Here is a 13013-nt window from a genome sequence, read left to right as displayed (position 1 = left end):
GTGCTGTACTGATTTAGGAGGCCAACCAAAATGATGTTCTATAATTAATTCTTCCTTTGTTTCCGATATGGGTGCATTTCAACTGCCTGGCATAGTTTAAGCAGAATTCGATTAAGGCCTGTGTTTTAGGCTGTACCATTCAACAACAAGTATTAAACATGTAATACTAATAAGTATTTATTATACATTCCAAGGAGAGCTGCATTTTATTTGTTCACTTGCAAAAGTTCTTTAGTTCACTGTACCCTTGAAATTAGTAAAAGCCTTTATTTATTTTCATCTTGAGCAATTTCCTTTATAGTCATAACAAAATAAAATATTCTCATAAGTTATAAACTGAATCTTTGGACATACTGCAGGAAAATCATCAAGAGAGATTTTGAAGAATGGATGTTCCTGGATTCCTTCCACAGGAGACTCTCATTTTTAGATTTGATCTAGAGTCTGAGAATCTGTATTTGTAGAGGCTGCCCATGGGAGGCATCCATGTTCAGGCTTGGGTTCCACTGCAGTGTGTTATTATGAGAAGGTTTATATGACTCGCTTAGCCACATATATCACTGCTCTTCTTAAACTTTACACTTCTTATTTATAGCTAACAATTCAAGAATTATTTGATCATACTACTTTTAAATTTATAGTAGGCTGATGGAGCTTAAAGTTCTAAGAATTAAAATTAATTATAAGATTAAAGTAAAATGCACTTGTAGATGAAGTAATTGTGGCAAGAAATGATTAACATTTGATTAGTCTATTTAATATATATGCAAATTAAATAATATCACAAATATGTTAAAATTATAAGGCTTAAGATATATAACAGAGACCAATGATCATCAACAGGGTGGTTTATCACTCCAGAGTGAGCTGGTAAATGTGTTTCAAGCATCATTTTATAGATTATTATTATCAGTTGGAGCCTCTCATGTTCTTTTTTCCCCTGGAAGTGGCATATTATTTCCCAAGTCAGTTTTCTCTGTTTATTATGATATACATATGTGTGTGTACACATGCACACATGCACTTATACATATTAAAGAAACTTTGGAAGAAAGAAATCAGTGTTGCTTTCTTTCCATAGAAATTACTTTTGGTGGGGGGCAAGATGGTGGAGCAGCATAGAAGTTCTCTGTTTCTCTCGTCTCTGAAATGCAGCTAGATCAACACCAAACCATTTTTGCACACCTAGAAAATTTATCTGGGGATTAACACAACAATCTGCATCACTTGAGCCACAGAACTCAGCAGGTATGTAGTGCAAGGAGGTGAACTGGGGGAGAGAGAAGCCACGGAGGGTAGGGAGCTGTTTTTGCAGAGAGAAGACAGAGACAGGGGGAGAGTACAGGGAAAGCACTCCTCATAAAAGCAGCTGGAGAGAAAGAGTGGAAACACCCACAAGGGACTGAACAAAAGAGGGAGAAAGGGGAGGTTTCAATACCTTTAGGACTCTATAAACAGGGGAGACTAGAGTGGGAAATTCCACAGCTGAATACCTACCAGGGATGTGGTAGGAACGACAATCTCCAGGAACAGACAGTGAGGGCTGAGGGGATGCAGACCACCCAGGGAGAAGCAGTTCCCCTGCTAGGAGGGCATTTCGTAGAGGCCGTAAGGCCTCACAGCAGGCAAAGGTCCCAGCGGACCTCAGAGAACAGCCACATATGCTGGTATTGGAAAAAAGATGCTAGGGTACAGTGAAACCTGGTGCTGGTTGTGTGTTGTGATTTACCATAATTCCTGAACCACTGCTTTATGCGATTGCATGAACTTTTTCTGGGGCAAGGCAGCACCCAGCCACAATCTCTGAGCTTCTGCAGCAGTGTGATTGCATGAATGTTCCCGGGGGCAAGCCAGCACTCAGCCATTGCCCAGCAAGACCCTCCCAGAGAGGGTTGGAGCAGGTCCAAGCCACAGAGCCCTCAGAAGTGAGGGATCTGAGGGACGCCTGGGTGGCTCATTTGGTTAAGCGTCCCACTTAGGCTCAGGTCATGATCTTCTAGTTCATGAATTCGAGCCCCGCATTGGGCTCTGTGCTGAGAGCTCAGAGCCTGGAGCCTGCTTCGGATTTTGTGTCTGCTCCTCCCCTGCTCACACTCTCTCTCTCAAAATAAGTAAGTAAATAAATAAACAAACATTAAAATTTTTTGAAAAAATAAAGAAGTGAGGAGTTTGGAAACACAGCCCCATCTGAGATAAAATTGGGAAGAGTTGTTGCCTAGCAGGCTCACACTTGGACACGGACAGTGTATAAGTGGGGAGTGGACGGAAGCTGGAAACAAAAGAGGGGTGCTTGATTGCTGGTCGGTGAGAGCTCAGAGTTCTGGTGCTAGAGACTGCTAAGCTGGGTGATGTCAGTTTCACCCCTCCTGCGCAGGCACATCCATGCCTATACCCATGTCACACCAATCCACTCCAGTAAGCTAAGCATCACCACTCTAGTGGACAATGGAGCCATTACACCAAGCGCCGTCCAACTGAGCCAACCAAGCCCGAGATGACCACCACAAGTCTCTCCACCTGCTTAATTTGCAGACTATAAAGGGTTTCATAGTTTGACCTCTAGGGGAAACTGAATGTAATTTAATTCAGATTTTATTCTGTTTGCTGTCTTGTCTATTCATTGTTTTTTCATTTTCATTTCTTATTCTTGGATACAGAAGGAGAAAAAATTTTATTTTTTATATTCTGTTTTTATAAAAATATTTTTTAAGTTTGACTGTATTTTTTAATTTTTTAAAGTTTTTCATTCTATTTTACTTTCTTCATTTCACTTTATTTTATTGTATACATTTTTTAAATAGTTAAATGTTTTCTTTTTTTTTTCTTTTCCTTTTTTCTCTTTTCTACCAAGGTTCTTTCAACAACAAGACCAAAACACACCTAAGATCTAGCTTTCTTCATTTGATTTTTGTGGTGTTTTTAATTTTTTTAATTTTAATTTTTATTTTATTAATTCTTTTTATTCCTCCAAAATGACAAAATGAAGGAATTCATCCCAAAAGAAAGAACAGTAAGAAATGACAGCCAGGGACTTTAATCAACACACATACAAGTGAGATGTCTGAACCAGGCAGCTCTTCCTGCCCATGGGTCCTGTCCCTGTGCTTCAATAAAATCACCTTTTTTTGAACATTGGCCACAGAAACTTCTTGCTAGACATGTCTCTGGAGGCAAGAGAAACAAAAGCAAGAATGAACTACTGGGACCTCATCAAGATAAAAAGCTTCTGCACAGCTAAGGAAACAATCAACAAAACTAAAAGGCAACCAATGGAATGGGAGAAGATTTTTCCAAGTGATATATCAGATAAAGGGTTAGTATCCAAAATCTATAAATAACGTATCAAACCCAACACCCAAAATACAAATAATCCAGTGACAAAATGGGTAAGAGACATGAATAGACACTTCTGCAAAGAGGACATCCAGATGGCTTCAGACACATGAAAAAATGCTCAGCATCACTCATCATCAGGGAATACAAATCAAAACCACAATGAGATACCACCTCACACCTGTCGGAATGGCTAAAATTAACAACTCAGGCAATGACAAATGTTGGCGAGGATGCAGAGAAAGAGAGACCCTTTTGCACTGCTGGTAGGAATACAAACTGGTGCAGCCACTCTGGAAAACAGTATGGAGGTTCCTCAAAAATTAAAAATAGAACTACCCCATGACCCAGCAACTGCACTACTAAGTGTTTATTCAGATGGCACAGGTGTGCTGTTTCAGAAGGGCACATATACCCCAATGTTTATAGCAGCACTGTTGACAATAGCCAGCATATAGAAAGAGCCCAAGTGTCCATGCATTGATGAATACACACACACACACACACACACACACACACACACACACACACAATGGAATATACTCAGCAATCAAATAGAATGAAATCTTGCCATTTGCAACAACATGAATGGAACTAGAGTTTATTATGCTAAGTGAAATAAAAGAGAAAGAAATATCACATGACTTCATATGTGGAATTTAAGATAAAAAACAGATGAACATAAGGGAAGGAAAATTAATATAAAAACAGGGAGGGGAACAAAACATAAGAGACTCTTAAATATAGAGAACAAACTGAGGGTTGCTAGAGGGATGTGGGTGAGAGGTTGGGCTAAATGAGCAAGAGGCATTAAGGAACACACTTTTTAGGCTGAGCACTGGGTGATATACATAGGGGATGAATCACTAGAATCTACTCCTGAAATCTTTATTGTACTGTATACTACCTAACTTGGATATAAACTTAAAAAAAATAGTTTTAAAAATAATAAATCGGGGCACCTGGGTGGCTTAGTCGGTTAAGCGTCCGACTTTCGCTTAGGTCATGATCTCAGGGTTCGTGGGTTTGCGCCCTGCATCGGGCTCTGTGCTGACTGCCAGCTCAGAGCCTGGAGCGTGTTTCAGTCTGTGACTCCCTCTCTCTCTGACCCTCCCCTGCTTACGCTGTCTCTCTCTCTCTCTCTCCTAGAAATAAATTTTAAAAAAACATTAAAAAATAATAAATTAAAGTTGTTTTAAAAAAAGAAAGAACTTTTTGGAGTGCCTGGGTGGCACAGTCAGTTAAGCATCTGACTTCGGCTCAGGTCATGATCTCGCGGTTCTTGAGTTCGAGCCCCTCATCAGGTTCTGTGCTGACAGCTCAGAGCCTGGAGCCTGCTTCAGATTCCGCGTCTCCCTCTCTCTCTCTGTCCCTACCCCACTTGTGATCTGTCTCTCAAAAATAAACATTAAATTTTTTTAAAATAACTCACTATATACCCTACAGGTAGTACTACTACTGAAAAATGCAACTTGGGAAATGCTGATTGTCTTAATTACAGCATATCCTATTACAAAGGGAAATACACTCTAAATCATGCAACAAAGAAAAGAGTATTCTTTAGAGAATGAACACAGGAAACATCTCAAATGAATAAGGTACCCAAATGGCTGCGAGGCTTCAGTAGACCTGACCATCACTTTCTCCTGTGTATGATGATCTCTAATGTACCTTCTTGAAATCCAGCAACTTGATCAGGTCACATCTCTTTCAACAAGTCACCCCCAAAGACAGCACCTACCTGCTGTACACCACAACTGGCACATTGTAGGCTCTTACTAAGTTTTGGTAGTTGAGAGTGCACCTGTCTGTAGATGCTTGGAATTCAAAATGTTAAGCTGCCTGAAGTTTCAGATTTACAGTCTACCTCATGCTTGAGAAATGACCAAATGAGCTCCGAGTTTTCTGGGTGGAATAAGCTCCAAAATATTAGGATGGCAAATGGGAACAGCAAGTAAAAGATTATAAAACAAAATTAAAAGAGTGAGATAATTAAAGTGAGTGATGAAATCATGATTTGTATGTGATTTTTGAATGCAGACACACACACACACACACACACACACACTCACACACACACTCACAATGCCTCATAGCAGTACACCTTGTTTTTCTTTTAAATTCTATTATTCAAATCCCAATTAGAAAGGATGTCCTGAGTAGAAGTACCTATTGGTGAATAGTACAAATATGATAAAATAGCTTACAACACTGAGGTAGTTCTTCCTAAAGGACATAACTTAATTTTACTCTGATAATATATAATTATTCTAAAAAGTGCCAATATCTAATGAAATATTCTTATGTTCCAAATCTATTGTCCAGAAATAATTACTACTAATAGTTCAGTGTATTTACATGCATGCATTCTGTTTGAACATACATTTTGTATTGATGGGATAGTATCATGTAAGTATCCTACAATCTGCTTTTGTCTTTGGATATATTGTTAACACCATTCATATCAATAGATAGGTATGGCTGCAGAGTTTGCATCAGGTAGATGAGCTATGATTTGTTTCAGCACCAGCCTTGTCATAGACATTGATTTTCCTTCTCAATTTTTGCTATTCTAAATATCTACACAACAGATTACAGAGCATATATATTTATTGTCTGATTAATTTCTTGGATAATTCCTAAAAGTAGAATTTCTGGGTTGCTCTCCAATTAGTTTGTGCCAACATCCATGTGGAAGTCATAATAATGCACCCCTCTCTTCAAAGATATTTGTGTCCTAATTCCCAGAACCTGTGAAAACATTAGGATATATGGCAAACATGAATTAACATTGAAGACAGAATTAAGTGTGTTACTCAGATAAATTTTAAAATAGATTATCCTGGACCATTTGGGTAGGCCCATGTAATCATGGAGGTCTTTATAAGTAGAATAAGGAGGCAAAAGAGAGAATCAGAGGATGGTCTGACTACAGAAGAAAGGCACAGAGAGATGCGATGTTGTTGGCTTGCATGTCACCTTGCAGGTAATGAAATGTGGCATGTTTATTTTTTTAACTGAAAAAAAATAAATAAAAGAAAAATTTTTATTGAAATAAGTTAATCTAGAGGAAAGGTTTGAGAAAGCACAAATCAGGTACTTAGGGCAGTAAGAGCCTCTACTATGTTGCCCTTGTGTTTCCTCAAGCTCCATTCTGCTATTGTACATGAAATCTCAATCTTTAATTATCAGCCCAGATCTTTCTTCTTGATGGTGACTTTTGCCCATTCCTTCTCTTGCTCCTATTTGGCTTTCTGCTCCCAGGACCATCTGTCTTCAATCATGGCCATGGCCATTTCCAGATTGGAACTCTGTCTTCTCTAGCCAGTGAATGGAAGTCTGCCAGCCCTCCTTCTTTCCTTTTTTTCCCCCTACATTTATTGAAGATACAAAGGCTGGCTCTTCAATATCCAACTTCTATAATTAGGGAAACGCCACGAGAATCTCAGAGATGCTGGCCCAGATATCATTGAGTCTCTGAACCAAAGTCAGATTTCATGGTAGGTAAGAAACATAAACTTCTACTTGCTTAAGCTACTGTTAATTATTTATTCTGTAATTTGATAACAATGAATTCCTAACAGTATCCCCCTTCTTTCCTTACTCATACGTTGCCCTTTTCCTCTGTTCTACTATAATCCTATCCATCCTTAGTCTAGCTCCTTTGTAAAGCTTCCTTTGCTATTATGGCTCATGGGAATTGTATCCTTCTCAACCTCCCTATCACTATCCAAGCCAACTGGTTGGTATTTTATGTTGATTTCCCTCTGGCCATTTCATGTGTGTCAGCTCTGACTGTTCTCTAGAGTGGCATTGCCCAATGGAACTTTCTGCCATGAAGGAAGTATTTATATCTCTGCAGTTCAGTATGGTAGCCACTAGCCACGTGTGGCCATTGGGCACTTAAAATGTGGCTAGTGCAACTAAGGGCCTGAAATTTTCATTTCATTTCATTTATTTTTATTTTTTAATTTCATTTCATTTTAAATAGCTACATGTAGCAAGTGGCTGCCATGTTGTTAAGCCCAGTGCTAAAGTGGCAGTTCCTTAAAGAAAACAACAATGATTAGTACATTTCGTTGCTTCTAGCAGAGAGGTAGTTACTAGGTACATAATAATAAATCATTTTTAGATGACCTTTAATTACTCCACATTGCCCACAGCTGTGGTTGGCAATCCATGTGCCTATAGGAAATAGGTAAGGTAAAGGAAAGAAGTTTCCTGAGTGCAACAAGAGGGAAAAGTGAGCTGCCTAAAGGGGGCAGTGACTTTTCAGCCCTAGATGTCATATTGAAGGGAAAATCAATATCCAAATATTCCTGAGTTTCAAGAAAATCAGGAAATTGGGATATTGGGTTGAAAGCATCAGATTTCTAAATGTTGATAATTAATTCACATTAAAAGAAAATAGCTTTGGGTAGCACACATAAAAGATATGCTGGCCAGATATGGTCAGTGGGCCACCAGTTTGAGGTCTATGACCCACAAGTAAATTTCAGAGTCTTCCCAACCTGAGAGATCTGCTGACATCCTGGCCGATATCTTGTTCATCCCCAGTGCTATCTGCTCTAGCCTCCTTGGTCCATTTGCAGTTTCTCAACACATCCTGTATTCTTATGCCTTTATGCCTTTGTTTCTGCTTTTTCTCATTGCTTGTATAACACCCTCCCCCTCCACCCTCTACAACGTCAACCCTCTTATCTTCATAGGAGATCCCATTTAGTTGTCAAGGTCAGTTCAGGTGTCTTTTCTTCTATAAAGCCTTCTCTGAATCTACACAAAATCAAAAGTCTAACATAACCTATTGCACAGATAGCCACTATTTTATTATATGATATTAGAGTAAGTTACTTACTGACCAGTTTAGTAATAATTACTGCAAGTTTCCAAGCACTGTGCTAGATGTATAACAAACTGTGCTAAGGGATTTATATAACTTACTATCTATTCTTCCCAGGGTTAGGTAAGTCTCTGCTGCTACTTCCTTCTCTGTAAAGGGTGGGTGGATAATGATAGTAACCACCTCCTTGGTGGCGAAGAATGAAAGAGATAGTGCATGTCAAGTGCTGAGGACAGTGTCTGAAGCACAGTAAACACTCAGTGAGAGATTGCCCTCATTGTCTTTTCTAACCCTGGAATGTGCTATGTATAAATACCCATGTTGTTACATGGTCAAATTTTAAGTCAGACCATCCATGTACCATAGATCCAAATTTGGTGGAAAAACCCATGCAACTGTTTTAACCTGAAATAGCAAGTGACAAAAGAATTTTGTTTATAGAATTTTCCTTTATAACAGTGCTGTGATGTAGCATTATGACTTTTATCTTACAGATGAAAAAAATTGAAACACAAATAGGCAAATATTCTCTGTTGGAGCAAGGATTTAAATCCAGGTCTGTTTAAAATTGAAGTCCAACAATGCTGAAGCCCTAGAGATGGGCTGATTACCTCTTTTCCAGTCTAGGAAAGGGACTAAAAGAAGGATTGGCTACATGAATTGGCAAGGGTTACGCTAACTGAGCAGGGATCCAAGACTGGGTCTCTTAACTCCAGCGGCTTCTTTCATTCTAACCGGATGCTTCTCCCTGCCTAAAGAAGCACTTTGCATTCTAAAGGAGGGATGGAGCTTCAGAGTAGGCTTTACATTTCCTTAAGACATAGTATTTTGAAATAATAGCCTGGAGCAGACCCAAGGATCAGCCAGCGCAGTACTTACACTCTAAAGATGCCGCAGGGAATGGCTGCCCTCCATGACAGCCAGGCCAAGGGGAAGGATCCCTGGCCAGTCTTCAAAGACTACCAGCAGACCTCTTGAGAGGCAGCCCAGCTCTTTGTTTCTTCCTGGGCCTTTGTAAAGCCTAGGGTATCCAGAAGAATCTGTTTCATGTCAAAGATAGCAGGCCCTATGCTTCCCAGAAGAATACTTTCATTTCTTAGAAGGATAGGGTTCATACTGTTGTGAGGCTTTTGGCTTCTGAGAATTGTTGAGTGGTAGAAAGTCAAAATAAATCATTTTTTATTTTTTGGGGGGGAAAATGGACTTTTTTTTTTACTGTGGTAAGAACACTTAACACAAGATTTACTTTCAACAAATTTTAAGTTGTGACACACAATTTTCTTAACTGTAGGCACGATGTTGTAATACAACAGATTTCTAGAACATATTTGTCTTGGATGACTGAAACTTTATATACCCAGTGAAAAACAACTCTTCAGTTTTTCTCTCTGTTGCCCTTGGCAATCAGCATTCTACTTTCTGTTCCAATGAGTTTCACTATTTTAGATACTTCATATAAATGGAATAATGCAGAATTTGTTCTTCTGTGACTGGCTAATTTCATTCAGTATAATGTTCTCATCTATATTGTCACATGTGGCAGGATTTCCTTCCTTTTTAAGGCTAAATAGTATTTCATTGTATGTATATACCTTATTTTATTTGTTCATTCATTTGTTGATAGAGATTTACATTGTTTTGACATCTTGGTTATTGTGAATAATACTGCAATGAACATAGGAGTGCTACTATCTCTTTAAGATCTCACTTTCAGTTCTTTTGGGTATAAACCCAAGTGTAGCGTTGCTATTGTACTATTTTTAATTTTGGGGGAGTTCAGATTACTATTTTCAATAGTGAGCAAATAATTTTACATTTCCCCCAACAGTGTACAAGAATTCTAATTTCTCTACATCCTCATCAACACTTGTTATCTTTTGCTTTTTGATAATTGCCATCCTAACTGGAATGAAATGATATTTCATTATGTTATTGATCTTCAGCTCCTTGATGATTAGTGATTTTGAACAGTTTTTCATATACCTCTTGGGTATTGGGTATACTTCTTTACCCCATTTTTTAAATGAGTCATTTGTTTTTATGGTATTGAGTTATAGGAGTTCCTTATATTTTGTAGATTTTAACCCCTTATCAGATATGTGGTTAGAAAATACCTTTACCCACTCCATAGGTTACATTTTCACCTCACTGACTGTTTCCTTTGCTGTGCAGAAACTATTTAGTTTGATGTAGTACCACTTGCCTATTTTTGCTTTTGTTGCTTTTTCTTTTGGTATCATATCAAAGAAATCCCCGCCTAGACTATTAACATGGAGCTGTTCCCTCACATTTTCTTAGAATTTTATCAAATATAAAATACAACATGTAAGAATTTATGGGATACCACCAAAACAGCAATAAGAGATAAGTTTATAGTGATAAGTGCCTACTTTTTTAAAAAAGATTTCAAATAAATATCTTAACTTTATACCCCAAGAAACTAGAAAAAGAGCAAACTAAGCCTACAGTTAGCAGAAGCAAGGAAATCATGAAAATTAGAACAGAAATAAATAAAATACAGTATAGAAAAACAATAGAGAAAAATCAACAAAACAATGAATTGGATTTTTGAAGGATAAACAAATTGATAAATGCTTGTTAAGTTAACAAACTAAGAAAAAATGGGGCATCAAAAATAAAAATTGAATGAGAAAACATTTCAACTGATGACCCAGAAATAAAAAGGAACATAAGAGACTGCTATGAACAATTATACCAACAAATGGTTAACCTAGAAGATATGGATAGATTCCCAGAAACACAGAGCCTACTGAGACTGAATCAAGAAGAAATAGAAAATATGAACAGACCGATGATGAGTAAGAAGACTGAATCACTAATCAGATCCTCCCCAGGACCAGACAAACTCACTGGTGAATTCTATCAAACATTTAAAGGAGAATTAACACCAATTGTTTTCAAACTTTTCCCAAAAATTGAAAAGAAGGATATTTGAGAACTTCCAAACTCAGTTTATGATGCCAGCATTATCCTCACATGAAAATCAGATAAAAATAACTACAAGTAAAGAAAACCAGGGCTAATATTACTGATGAAGATAGATGCAAACATCCTCAACAAAAACTAGCAAAACAAATTTAACCATACATTTAATAGGATTAGAGCCCATGACCAAGTGAGATTTATCTCTGGAATGCAAGGATGGTTCAACTATAAAAATCAATTAACATGATAGACCACATGAACAGAATAAAGGATAAAATTCACTTGATCATTTCAATAGATGCCAAAAGAGCATTTGAGAAAATTCAAATTCCTTTCATGAGAAAAACTTTCAACAGATTAGGTATAGGTAAATTCAACAAATTAGGTAAAAGACTTTACTTCAAATGTATATATATCTACATAGAAATGAAAATCTGGAAAAATAAAGAGATAATGGCCAATATCTTTGACTCATGGATATATTGAACATTTTTCTTTCTTGGGGGGGGGGTGTTGTACAGCACTCAAAATCCATTCTTGTGACTGGGGAAATAACCTCCCTTGTGGCAAAGTCTTTTCTCAAAGTTATCTGAAATCACCAGATCCTGGCTTTCCTAGCCTTTTTTGTAGCTAGGACACAGGCAGTATTAGACTCCACAATCAGATGGTCACCCCAGAATCAAAATTGAAAATACTGACATTAAAAAGTAGAACTGCTCTAATTCCTCTCCAGGAAAGTGCTGCAGATATGGCAGCTCTTGCTGGAGGCCTCAGTGACAGTGGTAGAGGAAATGTCCCATGGTACGAGCTCTGTGGTGTCCATGAGACAAGGTGTAGTGTGTGTGCCCAGTAGAAACAATTGCAACACCTTCATGAGATCAGTACTGTGGCCTGATTTTGAACACTTTCCTGAGTGCTAGCATTCAAGCTTTGTTCTCTTAGTGATTATTCTGAGCTTTCCAATATCATTTAATAAACTTTAATTATAATTAGATTAGCCAGAATTGCTTTATGTTTCTTAGATGGGGAACCCTGGTGGATGCAATTGGATTGGGGTGGTATATTTTTATGTGTCTGCAGTGTTTATATCATAACATTTATTTATGGTAACAAATACACAAATATTCAAGCATTTGATGTTCAATAATGGGTAAGCAAGAGAAAGAAAGTATAGAGAATAACATGGTGATGAATGGTTCTACCCCTATCCATTTGTTCTCGAACATACTGTACACTTTGTTTATGCTAGTTCTTACACATGGAATGCCTTCCCTACTTTACAACCATGAAAATCCTGAATCCAGAAATGCCCATCACATCTCTGTCAACACCAGTACCTTTATCCTCCCATACAGGTCTCATTTGGGCTCCAGAGGTAGATGTAAATGGAAATAAACTGTCAAGAAGGGAAATCAGGAGAGAACAGAGATAATCCTGACCACAGCCCCAGACTGATGTTCATATGTTGGCCAGCCTCTCTTCCCTTTCAGGAGGATGAGCCATGTGTCTATATTCCTGCTTCCCCAGCATCTGCCAGAGCACTACATGAACATGAAGAACTAGAACATACAAGGTACTCAATGAGCATTTGTTGAATGACTGAAGAAAGGGAGGGACAAAATTAAAGATGTCTTCTCACTGACAGCATTTCCATTCCTTTTACATCTTTGTACATTCTCCACCAAATGCCCAGATGGATCTGAGTGTCATGATAACCCTACATAAACAATTTGGTCATTACCAGGTGAAACCATTTACACCCAATCTCAGCATCATTGAGTTGGACTTTGTCCATAGCTCTAGGGTTCTCATACTGACAATTCCTACAAAAGAGAGCTGAATGCTTTGGCAGCACCTCCACTGGTAACGGCTGGGAAAGGGGACCCACGAGTTT

The sequence above is a fragment of the Hyaena hyaena genome, unplaced genomic scaffold (genome assembly GCF_003009895.1).
Source record: "Hyaena hyaena isolate Hyena2069 unplaced genomic scaffold, ASM300989v1 scaffold_665, whole genome shotgun sequence".
Taxonomy (NCBI): Eukaryota; Metazoa; Chordata; class Mammalia; order Carnivora; family Hyaenidae; genus Hyaena; species Hyaena hyaena.
The sequence above is the reverse complement of the archived record's forward strand: the minus strand, read 5'-3'. Positions refer to the sequence as shown.